This window comes from Vombatus ursinus, unplaced genomic scaffold (genome assembly GCF_900497805.2).
Source record: "Vombatus ursinus unplaced genomic scaffold, bare-nosed wombat genome assembly UNPS02014785.1, whole genome shotgun sequence".
NCBI lineage: Eukaryota > Metazoa > Chordata > Mammalia > Diprotodontia > Vombatidae > Vombatus > Vombatus ursinus.
This window is the reverse complement of record NW_020954563.1, coordinates 38553-45153: the sequence shown is the minus strand read 5'-3', so window position 1 is coordinate 45153 and position 6601 is coordinate 38553.

The following is a 6601-nucleotide window of genomic DNA, read 5'->3' as shown; positions in this document are numbered from 1 at the left end:
GAAGAAGAAGAAGAAGAAGAAGAAGGAGAAGGAGGAGGAGGAGGGGGGGGATGGAGGAGGGGGAGGAGGGGGATGGAGGAGGGGGATGGAGGAGGAGAAGAAACAGCATTTATGTAGTACTTAAAGATTTCCAAAGCTCATTACAGATATTAACTCATTTGATTTTTACAACAACCCCGAAAGTAGCTGCTGTCATTATTTTCATTTTACAGATGAAAAAACTGAGGCAGACAGATGTTAAATCACTTGCCTAGGGCCACACAAAGTGTGTGAGGCCACATGTGAATTCAGGTCTTCCTGACTGCCTCCAGAGCTCTATCCACTTTGCCATCGAGCTGCCTAAAATACATTCCTTCCTTACCTCTGCATCTTTAGAATCCTTGTTTTCCTTCAAGATTCAGTTAAGACACCACCTCTAGTGTGAAGCTTTTCCAGACCCCCCCTTCCAGTTTTTATCATCCCTCCTCAAATTATCACTTATCATGTAATGATTTATCCATGTCTATCTTGTATCTCTCAAGTAATATATAAGTTCCTTAAGCGTAGAGACTAATTTGGCTTTGGCTTTGGAACCCCAGTGCCTAGCACAGGTTTTTGCACACAATAGGTGTTTAATGAGTTGTATATTTCAGTTGGATATCATGGCCCCTCTAAGCCAAGGTCTTTAGCAGGTCCCAGTTTGACATAGTCAGGTGGATTCTTAGTAAGGTACAGTTTTGACTAGATGATTTCTGAGGTCCCTCAAACTTGAAGATCCAATGAGTCTGTGACTGAAGCTGCTATCTTCCTTCCCCTAAAGCTCAGTTGCCCTTCCTGTCTAATTGGAGTAATACTTGTTAGCTGATTGACTGATTGCCATAGGTAGGGCAAGCATTCTTTATCCTCATTTTATAGATGAAGAAACAAGATTCAGAGGTTTTCATAGACTCAGAATGTAAGAGCTGTAAGGAAGTTAAAATTTCCTCCTGGCAATATCATATGTTCCCACCTGAATGTCCAGAAGTGAGCAGTCATCATTAGAATAGACATATCTTGGAAGTTTTTTAGGCTCATCTAGGATATTTGCTCCAGGAAGACAGCAGTCTCCTCTATTGTTAACGTGAGATTGATAAATAGCAACCTCTGAACCCTTCAGCAGAGAGCCACCAGCTTCCTCCCCACTATTCAGTCCAATCTCGCATCAAGGGGCACTAGAATTATTGGTAGAACAAGACTAGAACTCAGCCACCCTGGATCACAGCCCAGTGATGTGGCTACTTGACCTTGGCACTCCCCCACCAGCAGCCAGTACAAGGTGTTCAGTCATGGCTCATTCCTATTTCTTGGCCCAGATTTGTCTCTGTGGAACAGTATTTCCACTGAGGAAGGTTTTTCTTTTCTCTCCATGGATGGAAGATCATGCTTTAGAGTGTGAGATGAAGATGGGCATCATCCTTTATGGGAGGCCCTAGATTTGAATCCTGGCTCCGACACTTACTACTGTGTGACTTCAGGCAAGTCATTTTACCTACAGAAACTGGAGTTCCCACATTCGTAAAATGAAGGTAATAACACTTGCTTTCCTACATCTAGGACTGTTGTGAAGAAAGCACTTTGTAAACTCTGAGCTGCTTTAGAAATATCAGTATTGCTGTTGTTGTTGTTTGTTGTTGTTATTATTATTCCTTTCCACACTCACCCTGAGGTTTACTTCATGGATGGCAATGGACTTGTTGGCATACAGACAGGACAGGACGAGATGTCATTGTAGACCTGCCCAGGTAGTATCAGGTCAAACGTGTTGTGACCCTTCATGGGTGGCAGTGACCATGGAGTTAAGAAGCAACGTATGAGATAACGCCTCTCATTATGACTTGGGGTAATACCGAGCTTCCAGGGAACCAACAAGACAGGAATTCAGTGGGACGGACAGGTGCCAAGGGACCTAGGGGCTTGCCACAAAGGACAAGGACAGGGAATCTGAGCCTTTTATTATTTGTCAAGTATCCTAGGATTAAGAGCTGGCAGATACCTTGGAGCTCATCTAATCTAAACCCTTCATTTTATAGATGAGGAAAATGAGACCCAGAGAAGAGAAAGGACTTGTCCAAGGTCACGTGAGTATTGAATAACCTAATCTGGATTCAAGTATTGTTCCCCCCTCTAAAGGCAGCACTCTTTTTTTTCTCTTCAGGGGCAGGGTGAGGCAATCAAGGTTAAGTGACTCGCCCAGGGTCACACAGCTAGTAAGTATCAAGTGTCTGAGGCCAGATTTGAACTCAGGTCCTCCTGACTCCAAGGTTGGAGCTCTATCCAACAGCACTCTTTCTTGAATGTCCCTCTCTGGGCCTCAGTTTCCTTCTCTATAAAATGAAGGTGGTCAAATCCGGTCTCAGACACTTGACACTTACTAGCTGTATGACCCTGGGCAAGTCACCTAACCCTATTGCCTAGCCAAAAAAAAGTAAAATGAGGGTGGGTAGGGCTAGATTCTTTTTCTAAGGGCCCTTCCACTGCTGAGATTCTATGAGTCTGCTTTAATCCACACTGATCTCTCCCTCCTCAGAAGGTCAAAAAAAGCATATCGTCCATTGTTCTTCACAGGACGTTTGATTCTTTCCATTCTTATCTTGTTCTAATTGAGGACTTTGATTTTTGACTGCTCAGGGATCCTGGGACACTCGTAGGGGTAAGGACTGACTGGGTTTTATGCTGTCCTATCTTCCCTATAGCCCAGCCCAGTATGGGGGTGAGTATCCAGCTTGGTGTCTAAGCAAAGACTTTTGAAATGCATTGCATTTAAGGAGGAAAACTCAGAGTTAAACCTGTGTGTAGCCCCATTTCCTTAACGAATTGAAGATAATTTCTTTGCTGACATCCAATGCCCAGTGATCTTTTAGGGGATTAGCTGTGCGTCCCTCCCTTTATGGTCAGGGTAACTGTGCCAGGAAGGATTGAGGCAGGGCGGCGTACTGGAAAGAACATCGAATTTGGAGGCTGAGGACCCAGGGTCAGATTCCACCTCTGCCATGTACAGCTTTGCATGACTTTGGACAAGATCCCTCCCCTCTCTTGGCCTCAGTTTCATCCTTTGTAAAGCAAGAGGATCGGACTAGACTAGATAATCTCTTACTTGCCTAAAAGTCTATGATTCTATGTCTGGGCACAGGGCAGGAGAAGAGATGAGCCTATGAGTCTTTTCAACAAGCTGGCATACTAAAGGGAACGCTAGCATTGGAGTCATGAAAACCTAGCTTCAAATCCAAGCCTCTGAAATGTATTATTGATCTACGGCAAATCATTCTACCTCTCTGATCTTCAGTTTCTTCATCTGTAAAATGGATAATAATATCTTACAGTACAAACTCCATGGAGTTGTTGGGAGTGAGAGATGTGATTATTTCTCTCTCTCTCTCTTCTTACTTCCTCACTCAGAAATTAGTCCCCATCCAACCTTTGAAGGGCCGGGCTGATTATAAGATGAAATCTTGAGCAGATGGACCCCACTGGGAAAATTCAGATCTGATCAAAAAGTAAAGAAATTCTGGTTTAGGTGAATTTGTGGATTCTGGCCCATTGTGTTTTAGTCAGACAGGTCTGGGTAAAAGTGAATTCCCCCTTTTATCTGAATTACCCTAGATAGGCCATATGGGTATAGTGTCTCTTTGGTGAAGACTGAATGATTAGAGTCACATTCCTCAGACCCTCATTAGAATAAGTCTATCTCTTATTATAATATTCATTCTGTCATTACTTGTTAACCAATCAGAGTTGATTTCCACCCTCAGGAACACCCACTCTTCCAAGGGCATATAAGTGTGAGTGGGTTCCATGGGGGGTTTTGGTTTAGGAGAGATGGCCAAATAACCCTTTTATTAATTATCTGCTAGCAATAATTAATAAAATGATTAATTACCCAGAAACTATGTCTCTTGAACTTTTTATACATCACAAGAGCATTAAATGAGATAATGTATGCAAAGCGCTTTGCAAACTTCAAGGTGCTGCATAAATGTCTGTTATTATGATTTTTAAAAAAGTTTAGCTATCCTCTTACTGGCCTCCATGATCAGGAAAAAAAAAGAGAAAGCCAAAACAAAAATTGGCCAGGCATTAGTTTGAGGCAGGGGCTGACAGATACTACTGGAGATACCAAGACATACAGGGTTTGGAACAGCGTGTTCAAAGTCATATAGAAATGACAATGGAACCTAAGAGAAAGCCTAGCAGGGGTGGGGACCCTGCGGCCTCAAGGCCCCCAAATGGATTCAGTCAAAGGGTTGCAGTTGAGGACCTAGAGGGCCACATGTGGCCTCAAGGCTGCAGGTTTCCTACCCCTGGTCTAGGGCATGTCTGACAGCAGGAGGCAGGGAGCCTCTTACCAATCCATCCATCAAGATAGTATCCTTAGTGGGACTAATGGAGGAGACACAGTCTTTAAAGTTTTCATCACTGGAGGGGTTTAGACCTGAAGGTATAAAAACACCTATAGCATTTTCCTATATGTGTTGTCTCCTCTTATTAGAATGTAAGCAACTTGAGCATAGGAACTCTCTTCCTTTTTCTGTTTGTTTTCCCAGCACTCAGCTCTTTTTTCATTCATTCATTCATTCATTCACTCACTCACCAGGGTGCCCGATTCCCTCTGGGGCCACAGACCTTAGGAGTCTGCCATGAGAATAGGGGAGTATGGATGAGAAGTGAGAGAGACCAGGAGGGCCTTGAGCACCTGAGGGGAAAATGTGTCACTGAGGGAAGAAATGGGTACAAAAAAGGTGGTATCTCCATTTCTGTAAAAAAATACACACACATATATTTGAATATTTTTTTTTTAATTTTGAGTTCCGAATTCTCTCCCTCCCTCCAGTCTTTCTCCCACACACTGAAAAGGCAATCAGTATGACACCCATTCTATATTTAAAGTCATACTGCATATATTTTCAGATTTTTTTTCTGTGTAGATTTGTTATATGGGAGGAGAGAGTACGGGAAGGCACACTAGGTGATTCTCGGGATGTAGAAACAAAAAGATCAATAACATTTTATTTTTAAAAATGAATTTTTAAAAATTTGCTTTCTACTCATCCAGCAAATGAATTCTGGTTCACAGTTTTATAAACTCTCAACTACCCCTTCACAAATATACAGTTATAAAGGAAGAAACAGATCCTTGGGGGCTTTAAATAACCATCATACTACATCAGAATCAGGATTTGAACTAGTGTCCTGAGTTCAGAGGTAGTGATTTTGACATAGCATTATGCAGGTGAGTTATAACCTTAATGCTTAGCAACCCAGCTCTGAGCATCCCCTCTCAGCAGGCTGCCATAACTCCCAGCACAGGGAGGAGGAGAGGCAAGGAGTAGCAGCTACTCACTGTTCTAAGACCTTGATGTTAAGGGAAGCAGGGGGAATATTACCTGCTTCTAGAACCATTTGGATCTGGTTTTCATCCCTCTCCATTAGGACCTCAATTTGGTTGGTCTTAATCACCTCCAAATGAAGGATCCTGGAAAAAAGAGAGGCAGTGAGGCCCTGACTCATGGCTTATGGACTAAAACAGAAGTGTTAGACTCTGGCCTTCTAGCCACATGTGATCACAAAACTCCAAAGTGTAGTGGTTAGCAGATTAAAATGTAATTGAGAATTGTTGACCAAAATAAGTAAAAACCCAATACAACATAATGTTATTCTTGTTTGTTTGGTTTCTAAGTCAATATGCAGGACAAAAGGGAGTCTAACCTTTCTGATTCTTCAGTCTTCAATGGAAGAATCAATCATCCAAGTTGCCTTTCTCACTGGGACATCTTAGCCCCTTCATGAGACTGAGGTTATGTCTACATCAATTCAAAGGAAATTTCTGACCAGATGGGTCAGGCACCAGATTTGGAATGAAAGTATCTGGGTTCTATTTGCCACTTAGTACTACCTGTGTGACCTTGGACAGATAACTTCCCCTTTATAGCCCTCGGTTTTCTTATCTGTAAAATGATATTTAGATTAGGTGGTCTCTAAGGTCAATTCTCTAAGCCCTGTGAATTAGACAATCAGAATCAGATAGGAGTAAATTCACAATGTCAGAGCTAGAAGGGCCCTTAGAATATGGAATGTTGGAATATTAGAAAACACCTTGTCCCCTCGTCCCCCCATCTCACCCACCAAGGTCCCCTTCTTTTCCCTCTTGTTGAATTTCCACTTATCCTTTAAGACTCAATTCAGATATCATCTCTTCCCTTAAGCCTTCTGTAACACACATACTCCTTTACCTATAAGCAACAACTTTTTTATTGTTGTATTTTGTATTGTATTGTATTTTGCTCTTTGGTTACTACTCCAGAGGCAGCTAGGTGACACAGTGTATAGAGTGCTAGGCCTGGAGTCAGGAAAACCTGAGTTCAAATCTGGCCTCACATATTTACTAGCTGTGTGCCCTGGGCAAGTCACTTAACATCTGTTTGCCTCAGTTTCCTCATCTGTAAAATGAGGATGGTAATAATAGCACCTACCTCCTAGGGCTGTTAGGAGGATCAAATGAGATGATGCTTGTAAAGTGCTTAGCACAATACCAGGCACATAGTTAGGCACTTAATAATGCCTGTTTCCCTCATTCTTTTAGTATAAA